This window comes from Equus asinus, chromosome 14 (assembly GCF_041296235.1).
Source record: "Equus asinus isolate D_3611 breed Donkey chromosome 14, EquAss-T2T_v2, whole genome shotgun sequence".
NCBI lineage: Eukaryota > Metazoa > Chordata > Mammalia > Perissodactyla > Equidae > Equus > Equus asinus.
In genome coordinates this window covers 3,780,244-3,807,336 of record NC_091803.1, presented here as the reverse complement: position 1 = coordinate 3,807,336, position 27,093 = coordinate 3,780,244, and the positions used below count along the sequence as shown (strand labels likewise).

The window sequence follows — 27,093 nt, the reverse complement described above, 5'->3', positions numbered from 1 at the left end:
AAAAAACACACTCAAAAAACAGACTTAAGGCTAGGAGTTCAACTAGCACTCTTCAGAGCTCTGAACAGGGAAGAAGATGGCATTCCATAAAGACAACGCGAGAAAACGAAATTGGACTTTGCTCAATTATGTGCCAGTGGTGGGAACTGCTTGTTTCTCATTCTACTCGAAACAGATCTTAACATAGTCCCTGTTTGGAAGTGGGAGAAAAGGAAAAAGCCAGTGTAGCTTCCCACGTCTATGGAGAAATCTGTATCCTAGTGAAGGAAGTGGAATTTGAGAAGCCCTGGCTTCCAGCCGGACGCTCAGCCGTCAGTAAGAAGCGTTGTGTACTAGGCACATGCAGTGCTGGGTAATTGGAAGCAGACGAGATGCAGCCTCCTGTTCTGCGTGGCCCTTGCAGAGATGCAGCCTCCACCGATGGCGTGGGGTGTGAGGAGGTCATGAGGCACGTGAAATGTGCACACTCTGGCCTCCCTCGGCTGTCCAGTACCTACGGATCACACTTTCCCTCTGCAGTCTAACCGATTAACGCATCCGAAGAGGAAACCAATTGGCTAAGAGTTTCAGTTAATCGAAAAGAGATTAAATCTGTAAGACATAATTTTGCCTCCCTCTTTTTATGTTTATTACTGCCATAAAGAATAAGCAGCTGGCTGCTGAAATTAAAATGAGTTGGCATATTGACTTCCTAGATTTGAAATCCTTCATGGCGAGCGTTTTCCTACCGAGCCAACAGTAGTAAATATAAGTGCCAGAGGATATTCGGAATGACCCTAGGATACAAGGATAGTCAACGTCTGAAGACCTGGCTTCCGGTCACAACTCTGATGACAGCCGTGTGAGCCCGGGCAACGCTGTGGGGCGGGTGGTGGTGATAGTCTGGAGTTAAAAGGGCAGACCCACCAGCAGCCTCCCCTACATCCGTTCTGCTCTTCCCCTTATCAACACAACTCTGATTCTGCCTGGGATGGTGATAAGCCAGCTAAAAAAAACAGCATTTCATCCTTCCGTGAAGCCATGGGTGGCCGTCCGACGTAAGTATGGTTCATGTGTTTCAGCTGAGGATGATCAACTCCTCCCAATTTGCCTAGACTTTCTCCGTTTCAGCCATGAAAGTCCTGCACCCTGGGAGACCCCTTAGTCCTGGACAAACTGGGGCAGTTGGTCATCATAGTAGAAGGCTCTTTGAAAGAGGCAGACGCAGCTGGCAAGTGTCATTTCCCATTTGTCTGTCCCCCTCTGGGTGCATGGGGTGTGAACTCCAAACTAGAAGTGACTGTGAAGGAACAAGTGTCAAGACAAGAGCCACAGAAAGAAGTTGATATGAAGAACTGATAACTAGGTATAAAGATGTCAACTAGGTAACTGAAAGGGAAAAAGAGAACTCTGAGTGTATCCTGAAGGTGGCGACCTAATGAAGTGGCTGCTATTTCTAGGGATGGGTGGGGGACAAAGTGAAGAGGTGGGAGTTTCTGAAAATGAGGAACTTGGAGGAGCCCAGACTCCACGAGGCGGGGGGCTGTTTGTGTGTCAGAAAAATAACAGACAAAAAGCTCCTGCCTCCAAAGGGAACTGAGGATACAGGAGTAAAAAAGCGTTGCTAGAATAGAGCTTACAGGAACGGGGAACAGGTGGAGATCTGAGGGGAAGAAACTTGGAGGAGAAAGTCCTTCCTGCCTCTTCCAGCCTTGCACGCTTTGTGCCACCCATTGGAAGATGCTAAGAGGGAGCCAGTTGGCCACACAAGTGTGGATGGCAGGTTGCAGCCCCCAAATGACAAAGCCCAGTATAGGATGGGCTTGGAGCCGAGAGGCCGTAACCTCCTCTCTAGACGCTCCCGCTGGTCACAGCTTGGAGGAGGAATCCACTACACCAACTTTTGTGCTGTTTTCTTGCCTTTTCTTAGGCTTTTATCACATATGCATGCCATTCTGAATAATAAGGTTTGATTTTACCTGTTTTTAAGCTTTTTACGATTGCAATTATACTGTCTATGGTCTATCACATCTGGCTTTTTACGTTCGAGTTGTTCTGTAGACGCATCCATATTTGGCTGGCGGTGGGAGTTCATTCATTTCTAGTGCTTTATAGGATTCTGTTGTAGGAACAGGCCACATTTTATTCATTCAGTTGTTGACGGACATTTTAAGCTACCACTCTAAGAGCACTGCCTGTATACGTATCCTGGAGCCCAAGAGCACACGCTCCTCTAAGGTGCTTCTCAAAGCGTGGTCCACAGATCAGCGTTACCTGGGAACTCGTTAGAGACACAGATTCCGGAGTCCTACCCCAGGCCTCCTGGCTCAGATTCTGGGGCTGGGGCCCGGAAGCCCTCCGGGGGAGTCTGATGCTCGGCAAAGTTTGAGAAGCGCTGTTACCTTTGTGCATCCAGAAGGCCGATGCAATGTTCAAATTTTCTAGATAACGTCAAACTACTTTCCAAAGTCATTGCACCAATCTATGCTCCCACCGGTAGTGTCCTGAGCTCCCATTGCCCCACATCTTTGCCATCATTTGCCTAGGCCGTATTTCAAAACTCCTGCCAATCTGGAGATGGAATGGCATCTCATAGTTTTAATAGGCGCTTGCAAGACCTCTAATGAGGTTGAACACCTTTTTCGAGACATTTATCAGCCGTTCAGACTTCCTCTTTTGTGAAGTGTCTGTTCGAGCCTCTTGCCCATTTTCCTATTGGGTTTTCCGTTTTTTCTCATCACTCTGAAGTTCCTTAAATGTTTGGAGAACCTGCCTTTGTTGGTTATGTTTGTTGCAGATATGTTCTTCTGCTCTTAGATTGGCCTTCCTGCTTTCATTTTCTTTGTGTCACTGTACTTTGACGAACGACATCTTAATTTTAACTTAGTCAGATTTATCACTGTTTTTCTTTATAACTAGTGTTTTTGATGACTTGTGTCAGAAATCACTGTCTACCCCAAAGTGAGGAAGATATCCTTCTCTAATATCTTCTTAGAAAGAAGACTTCTTTGTAGCCTTGCCTTTCCCATTGAATTCTTTAATCCACCTGGAATTGCTCTTTACAGATGACGTAAGGTAGGGATTCCACTTATTTTTCTTTTTGCATAGAAATACCTAATTTTCTTAGCACCTTTGATGGAAAAATCTGTCTTCCTCCACATCCCTCCATTGCTGCTCTTGGCATAAACTGAGCGTTGCTGTGTCCACAGATCTGCTTCCGAGCTCTCCGTTCTGCTCGTTGGTCATCTGTGTACGCCTGAATCGACGTCACCCTGCGTGCCATGCCCTAGCTTCTAGTGCCACTCACGCAGGAAAGATTCTTCCTCTCCGGGGGCCCTCAAGTGCAGTCGCTCCCTTGCCCCATCTCCTCACGGTCAGGAGGAGTTAACAAGGTTGTCTATAGTTCTGCCATTGCTCACGTGTCTTCATGCCCTCTCCCCACACTCCATCCCGACCTGTTGACGTCCCCCTCTTCCTTCAAGGCTCCTGCAAAGCCGACACCTCTGCTCGCTGCAGCCGGAAGCAATCCCTTCCTGCTCCGGCACAGCCTGTCGGCAGGATGACCGCAGGAGTTTGCCGGGGCTGCCACGACACAGCCCCACAGACTTGGAAGCTCAAACCACAGCCATTTATTGCTTCACGGTTCTGGAGGCCGGAAGTCTGAGACCAAGGCGTCAGCAGGGCGGCGCTCCCTCTAAAGGCTCTAGGAGAGGGTCTGTTCCAGGCCTCTCTCCCACCTTCTGGTGGTTCCTCGGCTTGTGGCAGCGTCTCTCCAGTCTTCCCGTGGCGCTCTCCCTGCCACGTACATGTCTGCGTCCAAATTTCCCCCTTTGATAAGGACACTGGTGAAGTTGGATTCAGGGCCCACTGCGCTCCAGGATGGTTTCCCTTTAACTAATTACATCTGCAGTGACCCTGTTTCCAAACAGGATCACCTTTTGAGGTCCTAGGGGGAGGGTTTCAACATAGGAATTTTGCAAGGACACAGCTCAACCCATAACGATAACCATATAATTGACCGTCTGAAACTGGGGCACTTCTGAGAGTGGAATGGGGCACTGGTTATAACTACACCAGGCGCACGGGCGTCAACGGTGAGCGCTCTGGAGGATCCGGGACGTGTGGGTCACCCTGCATTCATGTCATGTGAACGCTTAACTTCGGCACTGGCTCTGTAAGATAGCTGTGACCCCAAAGAACAGAAGACCCAACTCGATGTGGCTCCACACCAAGGGGATTTACGATCTTACATATAAGAACTCTGGGGAAAGGGCAGTCCTGGGATAACTGAGTCAGTGACTCAGTGATGTCATCAAGGACTCGGTTTCTGCCTGCCATTTGGCTCCTCTGTCCTTGATGGATTGACCCTCATGATTTCGAGGTGGCTGCAGGGGCCTAGGGCCCCCAACTTCACAAACCAGGATCCGGAGGCCACTTTTGCTTCATGCATCTCTTTTTAGGAAAAAAGACACTTTTCTCAGGGGCTCTCTGCTCCAGCCCACTTCCCCTCATGTCTCGTTGGCCAAAATTACACCGCATGCCCATGTTCAAACCACTTCCTGGCAAGGGGCTGAGACCACCATGCTTTTCAGCATGGGCTCGGCTCTGCTGAAGTTGATAGAAAGAGGGTATCTGGACAAAAACCTGGGTTCTCTTGGCAAGAAAAGGAGGAGGATGGTGTGGGGGGCTGCTGGGTAGGCAACCAAATGCATCTGCTACGACAGAGCAAAGAAGAGAATTCTGGAGACCAGCAGTGTGTAAGGTACTGGCAGAAGGAGAGATTTTCACGGCTGGGTGTGAAAGCAAAAACTAGGAACCAACCATCTCTAAGGTGTTATTCTTTCTAGACCGTTTATTAAGTGCAAGGTTTTGGGAAGTTGGCAGCAGTGTTCATGTCTCATAAGGTGGAAGGTGTGATAATTGAGAAGGTCAGATAGTTTCGCTTATTGCCCTGGTCTGAAATCATTTCACACCAGATTGCTCTGCAATGCAGCCTTACTAAAGAGTGCCGGTGAGAAAAAAGGCAATCATTAAAAATGATTGTTACCAGGCAACAAGCTAGCATAGCAAGAATTGTATAAAAGGAACTTAAATGGATCACAAAAGTCAATCATGAAAAAAAGGGAGCACTGGAGAGAAAAAGAATATTAGAAAGTTGTTCCGGTTTCTGCTATATTTCATTTTAAAAACAACACTGCTTCTGATTAGAAATGCAACATACGTTCACCATTGTAGAAAATTAGGAAAATGTATATAAGAAAAGAAACTAATCGCATGCATAATCTCACCGACTACTTTTAATAGCTTGGTGCATTTCCTTCAACACACATGCACACGCGTGCAAACACACACTCAGTTTCATATCTTGCTTTTTTCATTTCACTTTCTGTAGTATTTCCCCACGTTATTAAAAATCCTTAGTAGACAGCCTTTTAAATAACTGCATAGCACGTGCATTGATCAATTACTCTTTGCAAAACACCATAAATTTGTGCTTTGGAAGGACTATCTCAGGAGAAAGGGAAGTGAGAGGAGAACCCAAGAGCCAAGATTCCTCCCTGTTCTTCTCTGTTGAATTTTGAAGTCAGACCAAAGGTTGAGAAGCCCTCCAACGTCTTCTCCAGTTTGCGGAAAATAAATGCGTGGGGCGAGGACGGGGTGCGAGGAACGTCTCTGAATTTTTTCTTTGTGGGACCCTGTGCATTGATTTGTGCTGTAACCCGTAAAGCAAAACACAAAACTTTCCAATTATTAGTGGCATTTTTTTCAAGATCAGCCATCGAGCTGCTGGGCACTTCCTGAAATTAATCGTGAGCAGGCCCTCAGCCGTGCCTTAAATTTCCTCCCTTAGCTCGTGTGATGGATCCTTAGGAAGTACTGTAAAGCCATTATCAGAATCATCTCTCCTTTTAGAGTGTCCTCTTTTTAATTTAAAAAAAAATCTCACAATAGCAAAGGTCCAGAAGTACTTTTTAACTGCCGTGGTAGGATTTCCCCCCGCTATTTAACCACAGCGCTCGCTAAGCTAGACTATCCACACAGCCAAAGTGAATAAATTCCGGTCATTTAACTCTGTTAACCTTTCAGGAATGGGTAGGCATTGCCCATCACAAATCAAGTCACACAATCTGGTCCTTAGGTTTACTTTCTTTGCGAGAAGAGCGTCTGCCCTCTTGGGTTCAAGCACTGTTCTGATCATTTAATGAAAAGATGCTACTTGTCCCTCATCCTTCCTGGTGTGGGTACCATCTGTTTTAGATCACAAGGCTCCCGCCGTATCCAAGGCAGGCCAAGATCTACGCTTTGAAGTACGCTGTCTACCATGCTAGGCCAAGGATGATGCCTTTACAATGAAGTGCTATATCTTGATTCATCTGATTTTCCAAGCTCATGCTGTGTACTGGTTTTGGGTGGACTTCTGCCCTCGAATGTGAATGAACAGAACTCAAGTCTTCTTTGAGCCAAGTTTTTTCCTTTCCTTTTTTTTAAAAAAAATGTTTTTATTAAATTTTAATGAAAAAGAACGTGCTTCCACTCAGAGGCAGAAAAGCCTAGGACTGTTCCTCCTCATGCCTGATAGCAGCCACAGCATCTGGATAAAAAGGCCATTTCTCTCTGCCACGGGACAATCCACACGCAGGCCCACAGATACCAGGCCTGGTCCCCGGGGAGATGAGGATTTGTCTGGGGAAGTGATGGCTTGGTGTTCTGGCCTGTGTCTTCTGTTTAAAAAGAGAAGCCAAACCTCATACTTAGAGACGAATGGATAATGCAGAATGAGTTACTGGTTAATGCAGAACAGCAACACTGGAGAAACAGAAAGAGACAAAGGAGCTGAGATGGAGGGAAATGGGATTTTTGCTTTTCTTTTCCATCCTCCTACTATGTACCTACATAAAAAAATAATTTCACTGGGTCTTGTTGGTTTCTCAAATAGAACAAGGAAGGGGCTGCATGCCGGAGACCCCTGCTCTCGGCCCGCGGAGCCGGCACATTCCAGCTGCCCGCTCCAGGCAGCCAGGCGTGGCTCTTGTCTGTCTGTCTGCACGTCCGCGGGGCCCAGGCGTCTTGTTAGCTGGCAAGAGGGGCTGGGGGAGCCTCTCTGCTCAGGCCTCTGGGAAGCTCTTCCTGCTTAGAAAAGAGGTTTTGTCTGACTCCTTTTTTGGCCTCTGAGGCCCTGAAGGGAGTGATTAATAGAGAAGCACCTCGAGATTTCAATAGAGCAGCAGCGTGAGCTCCCAGGCCCGGCCAGGCCTTTGTTCAGCCATAAAGCCGGATGGGCTGGGGGCTGGGAACCGAGGCCTCAGCCTGCCTGGTCTGGTCTCTGCCGCCAACCTCACGACCCGAGCCTGTCTGGGTGGATTAGCAGGGGCTTTCTCCGCCAAGGCGGGCCGGCAAAGGGGGCGGCTGGGCCTTGCAAAGCGCCTGGGCTGCGGCAGGGGGCCGGAGACCCTGGTTTTCTGCTGTGAAATCCCGCAGATGAGAGCAAAGGCACAAGTGGCAGGGCTGGGAAGGGGCAGGCTTCCGGGCAAGCCAGGAGGGCTCCCCAGTGGAGGTGCCAAAGCAGGCTGGCAAACAGGGCCACAGCTCTGGGCCAGCCTTCGCTAAACTCCGGGCAGACTGAGTGGGCTCCTGTGACAACAGAAGCCAGGGCGGGCTTGGAAAGTGAAAGGAAGGTGACAAGGCACGGTGAATTGAAACAGAAGGGAAAGCACCAGCCGGCAGGCCCAGGCCTGGACACCATCGTTGGTGTGGATCCCACGGTGGCCTGATGCTTCCTGGAGCTGCATTTGTCCCTGAGGCAGAACGGGGGGATTAGAAGGTTGTTCGGGTCACATTAGAGTGAGGACAAATGAGGACCTCCTCAGCGCTCAGGCCTCTTACCTTCATTCCTTTAACAACTGCCGAGTGCCTGCTGGGATGGCAGCATCTCAGCTAGATTCAAGGCAGGGGCTCAGCAGCATCTGGGGCACCTCTGCCAGGCTCTGAACACGTTAGGAGGCACCATACAGAGGCAAATACCGCCGCGGCCAATGGTGACTTCACCCGAGCGCATCAGTGTCTCAGGACAAGTTGCCAGAGGCCACAGAGCACAGGGGTTGAAGTCGGGGAGTGTCTCAGTCAGCTCACCCCTACGACAAAGATCCCCCGGACTGGGTACATTTACTTTTCACAGACGCTGGGAAGTCCAAGATCAAGGTGCCGGCAGGTCAGAGTCTGCAGACGGACGGCCCTCTGTCCTCTTCCTGGTTTGCAGAGGACTGCCTGCCTTGCCTCTGTGTACTTACAGGAGGGAGGGAGGGAGAGATTACTCTCCTTTCTCTTCTTACAAGGGTACTCCTCCCATTCTCCCCCATGACCTAATGACCTCCCAAAGGCCCCACCTCCAAATGCCATCACACTGCAGATTAGGGTTTCAACAGACAAACTGTGGAGGGAGTAAAGGTCTGCCCCTCATAAGCCACGAGGCCTTGTGCAAGTGACGTGGCCTCTCTCTGCTTCAATGTCAAGTGTCCCTCGTTAATGGCTTTACATGGCTTTACAGGATGCAAATTCAGCCTGTCAGGTACCAGGAGACCCAAACTCAAAATGGTCTAAACAATGGGAAAATGTCTCAGTCTACACAACTGAGACCTGGGTGTGGACGGAATTTGGGGTGGAATTTTTGACCCCATGGCTCCAGCTCCCTGAGCCGATGATGAGGCTGGCCCTGCTCTCCTCTTGTGGCGGCCTGGAAGTCTAATGGCCGAATCACTCCAGGCCACCCACAGCAAATCCTCTCCCACAGCATCTGGAGATGGAAAGGCCACCTCTTCTCGTGGCTGCCTCTTGGAAGATAGGAACTCTTTTCCAGAATCTTCTACCAGATATTTCTTCAAATTGGAGGTCTGATCTTTCTTGAACAGCTCAGGCAATGGCAGACAGTGAGTGACTTAGATTCCTTAATCATTCACTGTGTGGGTCACCATCCATGGTACAGACCCATTTGGGTCCACCCCAGAGCTGGGCTCAGCCTCCACGCCCCCTGACAGCTCCATAACAGGTGAGGGCTACACGGGATATGGTCCACTTATAAGGGGCCGCTGGAAAGAGTTGTCTCACCAGATCCTGCGAGCTATCCCACGAGGCGGGTGCCACTGCCGTCCCCATTTTAAAGATGAGGAAACGGAGGCTCGTTGACACGCACAGGCAGGTAGGAAGCACTGGGGCTGAGGGAAAGCCCCAGGCACTGGAATCTAGCCTTCAACCTCACACCCACTTCACAGTGTAGACAGGCCACAGAGTCAGGACACTGAGTTCATTAGGGGCAAACCAACCAACCAACCAAAACCCACCTTCGAGATTCGGCAGAGTGAGATCATGTAAGAGTACTCTGGCCACCAATCCGCACAGTTCCTTCCTGCTACTTTTATTGTGTAATGTTAACATTTCCCCCCCAACCTTTAAAAATTGAGAAACGTGACACACACACAGAAAGATGCACACATCCTGTGAACAATGGTGCATCAGTTTTCTATTGCTGCGTAACAAACGACCACAGATTTAGCAGCTTAAGACAACACACGTGTATTATCTCAGTTTCCGTGGGGCAGGAGTCTGGGCACGGCTGACCCAGGTCTTCTGCTCAGGGTCTCAGGCAGCTACAATCCAGGTGCCGGTCTGGCTGTGTTCTAATCTGGAGGCGTAAGTGGGCAAGAATCCTCTTTCAAGCTCATTCAGGTTGTTAGCAGACTCGTGTCCTTGTGGCTGTGAGACTGAGGGCCCCTGATTCTTCCTGGCTCTTGGCTAGAGATGGCTCTCAGGTCCTAGAGGCCACCTGTGGTCCCCTGCCTCGTGAACTCTTCAGGGGCTGTTACACAACACGGTAGTTTGCTCCTGCAAGGCCAGCAGGAGAGTCCTTGTTTCCAAGTGTCTTGGGATCATGGGCATGACATCCATTACCTTTTCCACATGATGTAACCCAGTCAATGCAATGCCACCCCATCCCCTTTGCTGAATTCTTTTGGTTAGAAGCATGCCACAGTCCCTTCCACACTCAAGGGGAGACGATGCAGCTTGTGATTCACTGGGGGTCACCTTACGGTGTGTTTGTCTAAGCGGAACCCAGATTAAGAAACTGAACTTTGTCTACCATCCCGGAAGTCTAGCTCACCCACCTCGGATCCACTTTGTGTAAGACCAGTGTTGAGCTGCAGCCGGCTCATGAGAGCTGACTGTTAAATATTCAGGAATTCGTTGAGCTGGCGGTTAAACACAGACAATACCAAAAATTAAATGATATAAACTTACAGTGAAATCAGTTCTATTGAGAACAAGGCCGCAAAACTCATTACTTCCTAATGATTTTACTATGACCTATGTTCAAGGTTATTTATATCGATTGTATCTGGATCCTAGAAATACTTTTCCCAACTCCTAGCCCAGGTACTTTGTGTTGGTAGCTCAAAATCAGCCATCAGAGAAAATATTTACACTGTGCAAATCTGAAAATGCTATAATTCAGAGCCCGAGGGCCAAACCTGGCCCTTGCTCAAGCTAAGAATGGTTTTTCCATTTTTAAAGGTTTGTAAAAAATAAAACATAACAAAGGATATGTGCCAGAGACCATATGTGTCTGGCAAAGCCTAAAATATTTACTATCCAGCCCTTTGTGGAAAACATTTGCCAAGCCCTACTCTAGACATAAGAAAGTAATGGAGAAAAATAATAATGTAGTTAAACTTAAAATTTTTTGTGTCTGGTCTTTAGCCATTATATTGTGAATAGCACAAAATATGGAGGAAATATTCATCTAATATTGGAAAATGATGATTCAATGCAGGAAAGAAATTGCTCACAACACCGATGAATAAAGATCTATGTCTTTTTGGCTTCATTTCCGTCTTACTCATTAATGCAATATCAACCAAGGTGCATATCACATATTCTGTTTAATGACAGCAAGTTTAGTGGGCAACTAGTTCATGGGTTGGGAGCCATTATATCAGTATAATTTGTAATAAGTGTATGTACGCATGCACTCCTCCCCTAGCCAGCTTTTAACAGGTACCATCAGCCTGATCTTGAGAGTAGTACTTCCCGGCTTTCCTTTATAACTTAACCACTTTTAGCTTTTTCCTGTCCCCGAGATGTGACCCAACTCCCTTACAGCCTGGAGCAGGGTCCAGCATATAGTTTACGTATTTAAAAAATGTTGCTGAGGTGGGCAAACTGCTGAGGAATACTCATTTTTCAGAGCAACCAGCAGTTAGCAAATCAACTGGGAGCCTTTACGATCGAAGGGCAGAAAAAGTCACGGGGAAGTTTGTTGGTTGGCTTTTCAACGTGAGCCTCCTCAAAACCTGTTAGACTCACCGGTATAAAGTCAAAGCAACAAAAAAAAGCCCAAGAGACATAATAAGAACTACCATAGATGCAGAGAACTTAGCGTGGGCCCAATAGTGTTTTTCATGTAGAATCTCATCAATAAAATCTATGCAGAAGAGGATAGAATAAAAAAACGTAAACATTTCTTGAATATTTGAATAATTCACTGATTTCACCATCTATTCGCCTATTTATTACACACACCCGGAGCATCTTAGGGCGCACGGACACAAGCCCAGCGGGGACGCCCTCTGGGCACTTAAACCCCCACGTGGGGGGAGGCGGCGGCCCGCAGCCCCTGCAGTCGAGCCCGCAGCGCGGACTCCTTGCACGCGCATCACACGCCGGCCGCGGTACCCACGTGGACGGCTGGAGGCCCCTCCCACGGGGTCACCGAGCCTCGGCCAGCCCCGCACGTGTCACCTTGGCGGGCCGCCCCACCCTCGCCGGGACCCCGGGGCGGTCACGAGGACACAACCGACCCACGCCCGGCTCCCTCCCCAGCAGACCGGAAGGCGCGTCATGACGCGTTGTGCGCAGGCGCGACGTGCAGCGCGGCGCGCGCGGCCGCCACCAGGAGGCGCTTCGGGGCCGCCGGCGCCGTGGGGGAGGGGAGGCCGCAGCGCCGGGAGCGGACCACGTGCGCACCACGTGGCGCCCCCGGCAGCCCCGGACTGCGGTAGGGCGGCCAGACCGGCTACGCACCGCGCAGCCAGCAGCCCGCGAAGACGAAGGGATGGATCTCCCAGTTGGCGCCCCGCTGACCTCTGACCTCCGACCGCACTACCTTTAGGGTTACCCCTCGCCGCCGGCCGCGCGGTGTGTTTATAAACAGAGCTCCCGGCGGGGCCCAAACCCCGGATCGCGGATTCGCGCCCGGGGAAGCGGAGCCTGCCGCGCATGCGCCGTGCCCCTTCCACGCGGCTCCTCCTGCGCATGCGCACTGGCGGGTGGGGCGGGCCGCTATGCCGGGGCGTGGTCCAGCGGCCGGGAAGAGGATGGGGGCGGCCGGGAAGAGCTGGGCGGGGCGGTTGCCTGGCTACTCTGAGCCGGGTCCTCCCTGGGAAAGTGGGGAGCAGGTGAAGTGCTGACCTGCCCTGGCTGCTCTTCCTGGCCCAGATTGCCCTCCTCCCCCCCCCCCCCCCCCCGGCAGTCTCCACGTGGCCGATAAGGAGACCCTTCAAACTCACCAGTTCCCCCGTGCTGATGAACGGGGCAACAAAATGGGGTATTTGCACGCCGTGGAACAGTGTTCAGCCTTAAAAAGCAACGAAGTAAATTTTGTGTTATGTGTATTTTATCGCAATAAATAAGGGAAGGAAATTCTGACACAGTGCTGCCGCCTGGATGAACCTGGAAGACGTTTTGCTAAGTGAAATAAGCCAGACGCAAAAGGACAGTGTATGATTCCACTTTATACGAGGTAGCTAGAACAGGCAGTTCCATAGAGACAGAAAGCAGCATGGTGGGCCCCAGGGGTTGGGGGTTAGTGTTTAATGGGGACAGAGTTTCAGTTTGGGAAGATGGGAAAGCTCTGGAGATGGATGATGGTGATAGTTGCACAAGAATGTAAACGTGCTCAATGCCACTGAACCCTGCACTTAAAAATGGCTAAAATGGTAAACTGTACGTCACGTGTATTTTATCCGCCTCCGCATCAGATCACGTTAAGCCTGACGATATCCTTTGGTGGTTCTAAGGGACCCCAGCCTCTCTCACCCCTGCCTATGCCATCTTGAACCCTTCCAGCCCCAACTAGCAGCCTTTCTTTCCTAGAACATACCATCCACACCTCACGGCTGCTCCTTGCTATTCTCTCCGACAGAAATGCTTGCCCTTCTCATCTTCTCATGGCTCTTTCCTCCTCATGGACTCATTAATTTAATAAACATTTATCTGTGCTTACTGTATGCTAGACGTTATATAAAGAGCAGGGGATTAAAACAGGTGATTAAACTGGCGAGGACTCCCCTCTCATGGACTTTGTATTGTGGCAGAGGGCAGAGTCAAAAACACACAGAAAAATATCAGATGGTATTAACTGCTGTAAAAAGCACGGCAATGTGATAGCGCCTGCGAAGCAGGGCATCTAATCTAGATCAGGTGATTCTAAAGAACTCGCTGAGGGGCGGCTGTTTGATCTGAGGCGTACAAGATAAGGAGACGGCCATGGCAGATTGGGAGTGGGGGAGAGGGGAGTTTTCCCTGGAGAGAGAAGACAGCTGGAGCAAAACCCCTGAGGCTGGAGCCATTCTGTGTGTTTGACAAACGGAAAAAGACCAGGTGGTGGGAGCATGCGAACTAACGAGCGAGTAAGGGAGAGGTACACGGAATGAGGCCAGAGAGAGAGGGAGGGACTCCCGTTCCTATAGCTATGGAACAGTGTCCTGCAGACTTGCTAGTGTGAGGCAATCGTTTTACTTGGCTCACAGCTGGGTGGGTCAGGAGTTCATTTAGGGGTCAGCGAGGCAGTTCTTCCTTGGGGTCTCATGCAATGGGGTGCAGGCGTCCCGAGGCTGGATGGGCTGGCGGTCCAGGTCGGCTCACTCACATGGCTGGCAGGTGACCCTGACGGTCAGCTGGGAGCTCAGATAGAGCTGTGGCTGGGAGTGCCCACCTGTGGCTTCTTCAGCCTAGTGGGCTCAGGGTAACTGACTTCTTGCATGACAAGGCTCCCAGGAGAACCAGGCGGAAACGACATGGCCTTTTAGGACTCATCCTCAAAAGCCACAGAGTCCCACTTTCCTCATACTTTGTGGGTTGGAGCAATGGGAAACCTGCCCAGATTCAGGGAGAGGGGACACAGACCCACCCCTCAAGGGGAGGAGCATCAACGGTTCTTGGAGCCATGTTTTAAAATCACGGCAAGGTGATCTTAGCTCTTTTTACAGATAGAGAAAGAGAAAGTGATGCATCCCGGTGGGGTGACCTGCCTGAGGTTACAGAGCAGATCTCGGACTGGGCCTGCGTACCCTGGTCCTCTCTCCCACATCTCTCCTGTCCTCCTCCGCTCCAGCCACATGGAAGGGAAGCTTCAGGCTTAGAGTTCTCATGACCTAGTTTTGGCTCAGGTGGCTGCTCAGAGAGGCCTTGTGGAACAGTCGCCTCTGTTTCGTGACCTTGTTTAATTGCCTTCCCAGCCCTTATCACTGTCTCTGATTATGGCTTATTGTCTGTCTCGCCCTCTTCCAAGGAACCTTGTTTGTCTCATTCACGGCCGCATTGCAGCATCCAGCCCCGTGTGAGCCCGCAGGAATCAATCTACGGATTTAACTCGGTGTTCACTCTGCAGGGTACACTCCGTGTCCCCCACTGCCGCTTGATGAGCGTGTACAACACGCCAAATACTATATAGACATGAACTCGGTCCTCACGGGAGTGCTTAGACCCATTTTACAGAACGGGAAATAGAGGCTCTGGGAGAGAGTGCCCGGATTCAGGTCGTGGACGGGGTTGTTTTCCACCAACGACAGTCCTCTCCCCCACCTCCCAAACTTATCATGAGTTAAAGAGGTGGTAAGTGTGAGGCTTTCCTCCACTGTGGGATCCCACTGGTACCACTGCGAGGAATTCTTATTAAAATACGTGTGGTTGTTTACATCATACCTCCTCTCTTCAAGGAGCCAAGGAGACTCATAGTGATAACAGAGCATCAGAGTAGACACAATTATTGGGCGGGAGAAGGGAGGATGGATAAGAAAGGGAAAATCGGGATAAGAAAAAAGAGGCCATTTCATGATGCCCGTTGTCTGGGGAGAGCAGTGTTGCTGTGTGCTTGCAGTGAGGATGTTGCCAAGGGGGCATGGCCTGGGGGCCAGGCTGGCCACACCCTTTGGTGGCATCACCCTCCCTCAGTGGCACCCACGGTCGACTGTAGAATGAAGACCTCAGAGAGCATAACTGCAGGGTGTCCACAGGGCTCTTTCACCGCCAGCCAGCAGCGTGGGGGTCCAGCCGGAGCCATGGGTCCTGAGGGTCCCACAGGAAAAATCCCCGTCTGCGTATGTCACGTGACTTGCCCCCCACCAGCGGAGCTGCGGAACTGGCGGGGTCCCAGCCTCCACTCGTCCTGAGTGTGCCGCAAAGATCTGATCACGGATCCCAGACTCGGGGGCAGTTCTCTGCTGCAGCTTAGCCATTAATGCCGTTTGTGACATTAGTTAATAGTGAAAGGGGATATCTTCACCGAGGCATCCATTTTTAAAGTCTCTGTTTTTCCTCCCCGCCAAATTATTTGTTCAGAAGTTTTTTTTTAAAAAAAAGATTTTATTTTTTCCTTTTTCTCCCCAAAGCCCCCCGGTACATAGTTGTATGTTCTTCATTGTGGGTCCTTCTAGTTGTGGCATGTGGGACGCTGCCACAGCGTGGTCTGATGAGCAGTGCCATGTCCGTGCCCAGGATTTGAACCAACGAAACACTGGGCCGCCTGCAGCGGAACGCGTGAACTTAACCACTCGGCCACAGGGCCAGCCCCGTTCAGAAGTTTTAAACCTTGTTTTGGCTCATCTTCCTCCTGCTCCTTCCCACCCCCCAAATTTGGATAAAATCCATGAATGCTTTCAATATCAACATATCTATCTATTCCTGGAATACTATCCTTCCCTCTACCCTTTTTTCTGACTTTAGACATAAGAAGTGTATCACACACACAAAAGACCAAGTACTGCTGGCCCCTGGACCACATTTGAAATATCGAGGATCAACTGTAGCATCTGGGATTTGTCAGAAATGCAGACTCCCAGGCCCCACCCCAGCCTGAGGCTTTGGAATCTGCATTTTACAAGCTCCTGAGTGCTTGCCAAGCACGTCACCCTGGGACAGGCTCTGGTCTGAGGCCCGCCCTGTCTTGGTCCTGCGGTCTCGCAGGCTCACGGCCGAAGAGCCGGGCAGCCGGTGTCACCACCGCACAGCCAAGGAGGAATACTGATGAGCACACGCTTCTCCAGGGCTGTGACCTTTCTCGGATCAAAAACCCTGATTATGAGGGTGATTTTGCATTTCCTGGCCAAGTTTGCTACCACTGTGATCCTCCTGGAGAGCGCCCAGTGCCCTGGAGATGGCAGTGCAGGACGGGAACTGCACAGGGCAGAGCAGGGGAAACCCGCAGCGGCTCCTCCCTCACTTGGCGCCGTCACTCCAGCTGCAACTGCCAGAGCCGGCCTGCCGGTCCCCCAGGTTCCTACCCTGACCTCTGGTTTTCCCAGGGAGCGTGAATCAGCCCAGCACCCCACCCCCTGAGCGATTCCCTAACAAGACCACTGGTGGGAGGTTCCTGTTTATTGGCTGGGATGGGAAAGCATTCATTTCATCCTTCAGCCGGTACTTATTGATTGCCTACTGTGTGACAGGCAGCCTGCTAAGTAAGAGCACAGATGCGATGCAAAGAAAAGAAACGGCGGTTAAGCATCACCCGAATACGCATAAACTATGAATAAGTGCTACCAAGGATGCTTCCCGGTGACCAGAACAGATACAAGAAGAGGTTCTGACCTTGTCTGGGAGGAGAGGTCTCAGGGATAAGTAAGTAGCAGCTTGGCAGAATGGGCTGGGCAGGAAGCACGCTCGGTGACTTTAAAACAAACATTGCTGTGCGTGTCTGCACCGACGACAGAGTTCCTTATAGTCTCCCCTTCTCCCCAGTGACCAACTATAGTCTTAGCCAATCAAAGTTGGAGTTTACGGGATGCTGTGTCACTCAGAAAGTGCCAGAAGCTTTTCTGTAGGGATGGCCCCAAACTCTGGGGAAATACCTGCCCTCGAAGTAATTAGCAAACGCTCCCGGAGCGTGTATCCCGTGCAAGACGGGGCTCTGGGGAGGCTGGGTCCTGCCGAGGAGCAATAGCTGGGCTCTCGTCTCCGAAGAACCACTGATTTTTATTGGGAAGACTGGAAATTACTCATGAAAAGGAAACGGACAGTGCAACGTGGTTTACAGAATGGCCAGCATGTGCTCGAGGGTGGGGGGGATGCTGTGGGAGTTCAGAGGAAAGCATCAAAACAACGGTTTGACTTGCTAGCTAAATTATTAGGATTTCCCCCTTTAGCTCTTCAAGAGGAATGGAAGCTTTAGGAAGAGGTGAGCATTTCAGGTGCCGGACACTCACCGCGCTTCTCAGCTGGACAGATGGGCTGGGCAGGTGCTGCTTCTCTGGGAGCATCGGGACCTGACCACTGGGATCCAGATGCTGCATGACCTTCCCATGTGACCCGGGGCTCCGTCTCCTGTTGATGCCTGAGCTCTCGGAGTGGGCATGAATCACAGGTCCCACCTGATAGGTTTGGGTGAGTACTGAATGAGTGAATTGCAAATAGTCGCTGTTAGATATTATGAGATTATCTGAGTCAATAAATGTTAGATAGGATGATGATTTGCATCATTTACAGGTCATAGAGGGTCCTGAATGGTTCACACTTCAAAAGGTGTGTCCAGCTCTGGGGGGAGGATCAAAGTCCTAAGAGTTAAAATGTTAGGAATTTGGGGGCTGCGTGGGGGTGAAGGGGCACAGTCTGGATGTGGAGACTTAGTGCCACTGGCCCTTGGAGAAAGGTGGAGGGGAAGCTATGCGACGCCATCCATTCACCAGCTGGAAAGACCAGGGAGGGGGTCCTGGAAAGGGGCCGAGGGGGTGGCGGCTTGCTCATGTGCCGTGAAAATTGACACGGGAATTGTAAGATGCAGATGCCCATCTGTAATGGACTGAATGTTTGCATCCCTCCGAAATCGTGTGCTGAAACCCTAACCCCCGTGTGGCTGTGTTTGGAGAGGGGGCCTCTGAGGCAGTAATTGAGGTTAAATGAGGTCCTAAGGATGGGGCCCTGATCCCACAGGGTTAGAGTCCTTGTAAGAGGAGACACAGAGAGCTTGCTGTCTCTCTCTCTCTGTGTCACGTGGGGACACGGTGAGAAGGCAGCTGTCTGCAAGCCGGGAAGAGACCTCTCCCCAGAAATGGACTCTGCCGATCTTGAGCTAGTTGTTCCAGCCTCCAGAATTGTGAGAAAATCAGTTTATGTTGTTTAAGACCCCCGTATTCTGTGGTAGGAGCCTGAGCAGACTAATATAGCATTTTGAGCTTAGCTGGTGGCATGGGAAGGGACGGTCACCTTTAGGTACCTACCCCAGGCCAGGCCTCAACGGCTCTGTCTGCATGGACGATTTTTCCTCAGCTCAGAGAGGCATGTTCGGGGCCTCCTCTCTCCCAGGTCTCTCCTTCACTTTGTAATTATGCATTCTTCGGCTTGTTTGCCCATTAAATTGCCTGTTTGTCATCCTTCTCTCCCCTAGACAGTGAACACCACGAAGGCAGGACTGCATCCCCTCATCCCCAGCCCCCGCAAGAGGACGTGGCACTAAGAGATGCTCAGGGGCGATTTGTCCACATACTGGTGGATCCAGGAGCTTGATATACTCAATTGGTCCTTATGGAATGCTCACAACGCCAAGAAGTAGCTGTCATCTGCCTTTTACAGATGAAGAATGAGGCTGAGGGAGGAGCGGGCTGCCTTGTCTCAAATGCACACACCTGGACAGGTGTGGCTGTGGGGACAGGAGCCCAAGTAGGACTGGCTGCGAAGACCCTGTGCCTCCCGCAGAACCAAACTGCCTTCAGGGGATGAGCTCAGCTGTTGACATGTTGAGTTTGCCAAGATGGCGGGCTTCTGGATGGATGAGTCCAAAGGGCGCTTCCAGATGTGATGGATCTTCGAGTTGGAAAGGATTGTAGAAGATATCACTGCACTATTTCATCTGGGGCTGGACTCTGGTCTTCACGTTCATGGAAGGCAGTCATCCTGGGCTGCTCGAACATACCCAGCGATGGGATTCCCCACCACAGAAGGTCCATCAGTTATTTTTTTCAGAGACATTCGATTGCTTACGTTCTTCTTTATCCTGAGCCAACAGGTATTTCTCTGGTTAAAAAAAAAAACAAAAACATAAACAGAACAGAGCCAAGAGAACTGTGAAGTCTCAAGACCTTTGGCTTGACATCAGCCCATTAATCGAAACTTTGCTTTTGGTCCTTGAGTGTCTTCTGAATCCACCTCGCCTGACTGCCTCAGCCCATATTTGTCTAACCCACCTACAGGAGCATCATGGGGACCTCTGTCCAATGTTTGGTTGAAATCCAGACACAGAATCTCTTTAGTCTTCTCTCAGGAAGGGGTGTGAGCTTCCTGTGGTATGAATGGTCTCTGTGGAACCAGGCCATCTCTGAAGGGCCATCTATTTGTGTCTTCTTCTCCCAGAGCTTGCAAGATTGTAGAATTTCTGCCCAGCCAGAGGTTGAGTTTGTGGCTTCCAGAATCTACCCTCCCTTGCTTTTTTGTCAAGTGGGACATCTGTTAATCTCTCCTCTGCTGGCACCCTCCCACTCTTCGGGGCTCTCTGAGGATAGGCCCCAGGTCTGTCACAGTCCCTGTCCTGTTTGCTGTAGTGCTCCCAGAACCTGGCAGAGAGGACATGGTCAGTCACTGTGTCGGTCTGCGCTGGACTGACCTACTCCAATGCTACAATTTTGTCATGTCTGTGACCCTCCTGATTTCCCAGCTCCTAAACTGTCTCCCACTTTAGTTATTCTTAAAAAAAAATAGCATATTCTTTTTTGGTAACTATAAAAATAGCGCATGCTCACTCAGGATCCCAAAAACTAACCAAACAAAACTCATTCGTAATTCGATGCTCAACGTTGGTGACTCCCAACATTATCTTCCTGAGTTTTCGACTCAGATTTCCAGCTGCCTGGAGAACATTTCATAGGGTGTCTCTGAGATATTTCAAGCTCTACCTGACCCCAGTCAAGCTCACCATCTCCCCACCTTGGCCCCACACTGAGTTCCCTAGATTGGTAGATAGCCAATTCACCGCTCGCCAGATCACCCAAGACAGGAGTCTTGGGTTATTTGACTCCCAACATCCAATTATTCATCAAGACTTGCCCAGCTTCGCTCCCTGGAATGTGGTTTCTCATGATCAGCCTGCCTTCCCAGGACTCCCGAGCAGCCCCTTGTCATTGCTTATCTGAATTATTGCAGCAAGATTCTTACTGGGCTCCTAACCTTTAACCTCTCCTGCGGGGTGATCTAATCTTTACATTGCCGCCCAGATAAGACCATATTATCCTTCTGCTCAAAACTTTAAGGACACTCCGTGATCTGCAAAAAAATTCAGCCTGATGTTCAGAGCTCCAAGTGCTTTGGTTCAAACCTCTGTCTTATTCCTCCTCTTGTACTCAAACGTCACCTCCTCCAGGAAGCCACCTTTCTGATCTTGAAGGTCAAAATTAACAATCCCCTTTCTCTGTTCTCCCATGGTGCTTTGGTCGAGTATAGTTAACAGGTCTTACCAATCATCTTATGGTTTGCGGCTTACGTATCTTGCTTCCTCTCCAGCCTGGGAGCTCATCCACGCCGGGGACTGCCTCATTTATCTTTGTGCGCCCTGAGGGAATGGCAGCGTTGTTCAGCCTGATTTTGGCACAGGATTCATCTGGGTATGGAAACTTGTGTTCTTGAAGCAGAAATATGCTGAGGATCACCTTACCTTTCTGGAATGTCAGTTTTCTCTTTTTAAAAAGTTTTAAATTAATTTTTCTCTTTTAAAATTTAATTTAAATTTTATATATTTAAAGGTAACAAAATATATATATATCTCCCAGTTATCCATTCCCTCTGATTGTGCTTGAGAATCACCTGTCCATTTTCCAGGGGAGACAGTTCAGTGGAGGTGGGAGTTGAGGGGCATTTAAAACCAGGAGTCTGCCCTCCGCAAGCCAAAAGGGGTCATATGTCTCAAGCTAGACCCAACTGGATGCTTCTTCCTCCTGAAACTGAATCTGGGGCAGACAGAAGAGAGACTGAAAACGACTGGCGTTCTTTTCCATCCTGCCTGGTTCCTCTTGTGGGACTTTTTGTTTTAAGATGATGTGCCAAAATTAGGGCCCCGCCCCTGGCGGGGTTAGGTCACCCTTAGATTTTTGAAACTTACAACAAGATGGAAATTCCGGGACTCCAAAGGGTTTTGCCGTCCTTTTATTTCCTGTTAACCACTATGTTAAGCCATATTCAGGTGTACCCCATAATACTTCCATCTCTCTGCTGGAGACAAGTTGCATCACTTGTCTAAACACCCTGGACCTCTGAGCTGGCAGAGCTTACCTGCTGGAGGCGTGGGTGCAAGCAGTCGCCCCCAGAGTTCAGCATGGTGGAGAAATCGTGCGCAGTGGAGGACTGTGGGCACATGTATTCATAACTCTTGTTTTATTTGACGTATGGACCGGGTAAGTTTCTCTCTGGAAATGTAACAGTAAGCAAGCAAAATCTGCAAAGAGGACTTTGGGAGGGCAAGTTTGTACGTTTCTCTGTTCTCCTCCCTGTCCCAATCTATAGCTTGGCTTCCAGGAAAGGGCGTGGTTTGTTTTTGGATTCCAGTGACTGTTTATTAACCCAGCTGCTGCTCAGAGAAGGAGAATCATGTGATGGCGATGAGGTCATCCATAACTTCATGATATGTTTCTTGCTTCTTAACTCTTGAGCTGCCTAAATTCTTGCCTGTTTCCCAGGCTGGCTCTCCAGATTCTTGTGGATGCTGTGAGTTCTGCTTGGTTAGGAATGGATGTGCTGGCAGGCAGCAGCAGAAGAGTGGCTTAGATGTCGGAGATGGGTGGCCCCGGTCTGGTCTGTGGCTGGCTCCATGAGGTCACCAATGTTTCAGACTCTTTCTCTCTTTCTGCTCCAACCGTCCTCAGCTTGTGACTTCCATCCTCAGGGTCACATAATAGTCACCACTGCTTCTACAGCACCAGCCATCACATTGATGTTCCATATGGGAGAAACAAGGAAGGGCGGAGGGTCAAAGGGGCATTGCCAGCATAGTCAACCACTTAAAAATTTCCCCCGAGAATTCCAATCCAGTGGACTCCCATTTACATCTTATTTGCCATGACAATGTCACGTGACCGCCCCTAGTTATTTATTTACTTTTCTTGCTGAGGAAGATTTGCCCTGAGCTAACACCGGTTGTCAATCTCCTGCTTTTTGTACGTGAGCCACTGCCACAGCATGGCCACTGACAGACAGGAGGTGCAGCTCCACGCCTGAGAACTGAACCCAGGCTGCCAAAGTGGAACACGCTGAACTTAACCACTGGGCCACCGGGGCTGGCTACCCCTAGTTAAACGGAAACTGAGAGGCATAGTTACCTGGACACATTCCTACCCTGACTAAAACCAGGCTTCGGTTATGAAGGAAGAGGCAGGGAATGGACACTGGGTGGGCAGATCCCACTCTTTGCCTCAGCCCCCAATATCCTTTCTAGGGTTTCTTTTTGCTTAGATTAATTTGAATGACTTCAACCAAAGAAGACTTTGATACAATAACTTATTTTTTCCTTCTTAGAAAAAGAGAAAATACATGAAACATAAACAAAAGTTCAAAATCACCTGTGATCCACTACCCAGAGATAAATATCCTTAATAATGTATTCATATCAATAAATATTCTACTAACTAGTGGTTTCCTAGCTTTTTAAAAATAAGCAAAGTCTTAAAGGGCTGCTCAATTCACAAAATAGATAAAATGGAGCTGCTTTAACTGATGCTGGAATGGGGGCCCAGACCCCTCCCAGTCAGGCTCCTCCTCCTTTTGCTAAGTTTCGGACTCAGTTGGGAAACCACCATTCTAAAGGACCACCCATTGGCCACTGCATGGGTGCATCCTAACGTACTTCATCAGTCCCCTATTGTTGAGCGCTGAGGTTGCTGCCAGTTTTCCACTGTGTTAGATCAACTCTGTTATAGCCAAACCTTCTGAACTTTCCTTTCCATTTAACCAACATTGGAGCACATTGGTTACCTTGGAAAACGTGGCAGGACACGGGGAGTTGAGTCGTTCTTCTTTCTCTGCCATCTAGTGGCTTCACACCAAAGAAGCCTGTCCGTTTTCTCCTCTCCTCTCCTTCCCATCTTTAAAAGCACTAACATCTTTCAGTGTGTCCCCTCCTGGGACGCAGCCTTCCACGACATTGACACCTCCCCTTTGTTTTCATCCTGGGGTCTGCGTGAGGCTGACGTGTCACCATCACGGGGGTGGCCACACTGGCCGTTCAGCCTGGTTAGCGCCCAAGTGGGACGGGCTGTTCACTGTTTTTGTAAATAAGTAATCTATATTAAAAATACTTTTTATTTTGAAATTATTCTAGATTCACAAGAGATTGCAAAAAAATATATGTATATACAGGGAGGTCCCATGCACCCAATATCCGGTTTCCCCCAATGGTAGCATCCTGCATAATTAAAGTATAATATCAGAACCAGGAAATTGACTTTTGTACTGTCGAACTTATTCAGGTTTCAGCACTTATACACGTGTGTGTGTGTGTGTGTGTAGTTTTATGTAGTTTTATCACGTGTGGATCTGTGTAACCACGACCACAAAAAAGACAGAAGTGCTCCACCACCACAGAGAGCTCCCTCCTGCTGCCTCCTTGTAGCCTGCACCCACCCGCCCCCATTCTTAACGCTTAGAAACTGCTAATATGTTCTCCATCACTATTATTTTGTGTTTAAAGAATGTTATATAAATGGAACCATGCAATATGTAACTTTTTGAGATTGGCTCCCCACCCCCAGCATAATTCCCTTGAGATCAGAAAAGTTATTATGTGTATCAATGGTTTGTTCCTCTTTATTCTAAGTAGTCTTCATGGTGTGGATGTAACAGTTTCCAATTGGGCATTGGGTTGTTTCCAATTATTGGCCGTTATGACTAAAGCTACTGTGAACAAAGGTTTTTGGGCACATAGTTTTCATTTCTGGGTGAATGCCCCAAGGTGTAGCTTCTGGGTTGTATGATAAGTGCATATTTAGCTTTGTAAGAAGCTGTCATACAGTTTTCCAGAGTGGCTGTACCATTTCACATTCCCGCCAGCAAATTCTGGTTTCCCCACATCCTCTCCAGCACTGGGTGTTGTTACTGTTTCTTATTTTAGCCATCCAGACATTTGTGTAGCGATTCTTCATTGTGGTTTTAATTTGCATTTCTCTAGTGGCTAATGATGGTGAACTCATTTACAAATGCTTATTTGCCATTTGTAGATCTTTTTTCAGTGAAATTTCTCTTCATATCTTTTGCCCATCTTCTAATTAGATTGTTTTTTACTATTGATTTTTGGGAATTTAAAAAAATATGTATATTCTAAATACGAGTCCTTTGGTAAATAAGTGGTTTAAATATTTTCTCCCACTTTGTAGCTTGTTTTTTCATCCTCAACAGGTTTTTTTTTTTCCTATTAAGGTATAATTGACACACCATACCATAAATTCACCCTTTTAAACCGTACAATTCAGTAGCTTTTAGTATATTCACGAAGTTGTGCAACTGACAGCAGTACTTAATTCCAGAACCTTTTTCTCACTCTAAAAATAAGCTCCATACCCATCAGCAGTCCTTCTGCCTTCTTCCCTTCCCTCCAGCCTCTATAATCTATTTTCTGTTCCTACGGATTTGGCTGTTCCGGGTCTTTCATTTCATATAAACGGGATCTTACAATACATGACCTTTTACATCTGTTTTCTTTCACTTAGCATCATGTTTTCAGGTTTTAGCCAATGTTGCAACTTGTATCAGTGTTTTAGTCCCTTTTATGGCTAAATAATACCCCTTGTATAGATATACCACATTCTGTTTATCCATTGTTGACAAGCCGAACTGTATCCTCCAAAATAAACAATGTTGCGGCCTCACTCCCAGCACCTCAGAACGTGACCTTATTTGGAAATAGAGTTGTTGCAGATGTAATCAGTTAAAATAAGGTCATACTCTAGCGAGCCTTTAGTCCAAAATGGCTGCTGTCCTTATAAGACACATTGAGAGAAGATGGCTGTGCCACGGCAGATCAGAGACTCCAGTGGCGCAGCGACGAGCCAAGAAATGCCAAGCGCTGCTAGCAAACACCAGAAGCTGGGAGAGACGAGGATTCCCCTGCTGGTTTCAGAGGGAGCGCGGCCCTGCCAGCACCTCCAGCTCAAGCTTCTGGCCTCCAGACCTGCGATCCTGTCCATGCCTACAGTTTTAAATCACCTGGTTTGTGGTAATTTGTTTCGGCAGCCCTTGGAAACCAAAACATCCATTCATCATTTGATGGACAGTTGGGTCGTTTCCACTTATTGGCTATTATGAATCATGCTGCTGTGAACACACTTGGACAGGTTTTTGTGTAGACATATGTTTTTAATTCTCTTGAGAATATACTTAGGCATGGAATTGCTGAGTCATACGGGAACTCTGTGTTTTACTTGCTTTGTGTGTGGCGAAATACACGTAACATAAAATCTACCATTTTAACCATTTTAAAGTGTACAATTCAGTGGTGTTAAAGAATTCACAATGTGCAACCATCACCACTATCGAGTTAAAGAATTTTTCATCACCCCAAACTGAAACCCGTACCCAGTAAGCACTCACTCCCCATTCTCCCCTCTCCCCACATCCTAGAAATCATTAATCTGCTTTCTATTGGCTATTCTGGATATTTCATTTAAATGGAATTATACCGTATACGTCCTTTTGTGTGCAGTTTCTTTCTCTTAGCCTCAGGTTTTCAAGTTCAACCCCATTCTAGCGTGTATCATACTTTATTCCTTTTATGGAGGAGCAATATTCTGTTGTATGGATAGACCACATTTTGTTTATCCATTCATCAATTGATGGACATGTATGTTGTTTCCACCTTTTGGCGCCTGTGAATATCAGTGCTATTATGAACATGGGTGTCCAAGTTTTTATTTGAACTCCTATTTTCAGTTCTCTGGGGTACATACCCAGGAATGGAATTGCTGGGTCATTTGGTCATTTTATGTGAAGGTGTCTGCAACCCAGAGAAGGGTCCTCGCCAGAACAGGACTGTGCTGGCACCCTGCTCCTGGACTTCCAGCCTCCAAAACTATGAGAAATAAATGTCTGTTGTTTGTAAGTCACCCAGGCTATGGTTCTTTGTTATAGCAGCCCGCACGGACTAAGGAAGTTAGCTTTGCCTGTGTTTGACTGTGATCTAATGGAATCATACAGTACGTATGCTTTCACATCTGGCTTCTTTGCTCAGCATCGTGTCTGTGAGGTTCATGCATTTGTTAGAGTGTGGTTTGTTCATTCTCACGGCTGTATCATCTCCCATCATCAGAGTATACGACACGCTACAGATCTATTCACTGTTGACAGACATTTGGGTTCTCTCCAGCTTTCGCCTGTCATAAATAAAGCTGCAGTGGACATTCTTGAACAAGCCTTTGGGGGGAATCCATGCCGTTATTTCTCTTGGGCATGAGTGAGCGGGTGGGTCATGAGTGTTTGTGTATTTCGCTCTCACAGGCACCACCAAATACATTTCCAAAGTGGTACCACGTTGTGCTCCCGTGCAATGGGAGAGAGTATGCTTTTGCCCAGCCTGGCATCACGTTGTAACTTTTCTTTGCGCTTCTTGGACGGTTAATGCTACGGAGCACCTTTCCCAATGCTTATTTCCCTTTTAATATTAGCTCTGAAGGACACCCACTGTAGCGATGCTGAGAGGCTGGCGTTCTTGTGTCCATTGGACAGACGGGACATTTGGCGGGCAGAGAGGGCCAGTGGCCTGTCCGGGGGTGAGCGCTGGTGATTGGTGCATCCGGGTCTATCACAGAGAGTGAGCCCTTCCCAGCAGCCATAATTCAAAGAGAAGAAAAGTTTCTTTTCCTTCTCGAACTAGAGGGAGGCCGC

General features: G+C 48.8%; 2 long non-coding RNA genes across 2 annotated transcripts; one reads left to right on the top strand and one right to left on the bottom strand.

Moving 5' to 3' along the window:
- Window positions 1–9,367: 9,367 nt before the first annotated feature.
- LOC106846348 (uncharacterized) lies at window positions 9,368–12,280 on the bottom strand. Its single transcript, XR_001401861.3, has 3 exons — window positions 12,052–12,280; window positions 10,137–10,220; window positions 9,368–9,855 (listed from the first exon to the last, which is right to left on the bottom strand). It is a non-coding gene; the product is annotated as an uncharacterized lncRNA (long non-coding RNA).
- A 4,096-nt stretch (window positions 12,281–16,376) lies between these two features.
- On the top strand, window positions 16,377–26,313 carry LOC123276944 (uncharacterized). The gene is made up of 2 exons (XR_011494052.1): window positions 16,377–17,628; window positions 18,629–26,313. It is a non-coding gene; the product is annotated as an uncharacterized lncRNA (long non-coding RNA).
- The last annotated feature ends 780 nt before the right edge of the window (window positions 26,314–27,093 follow it).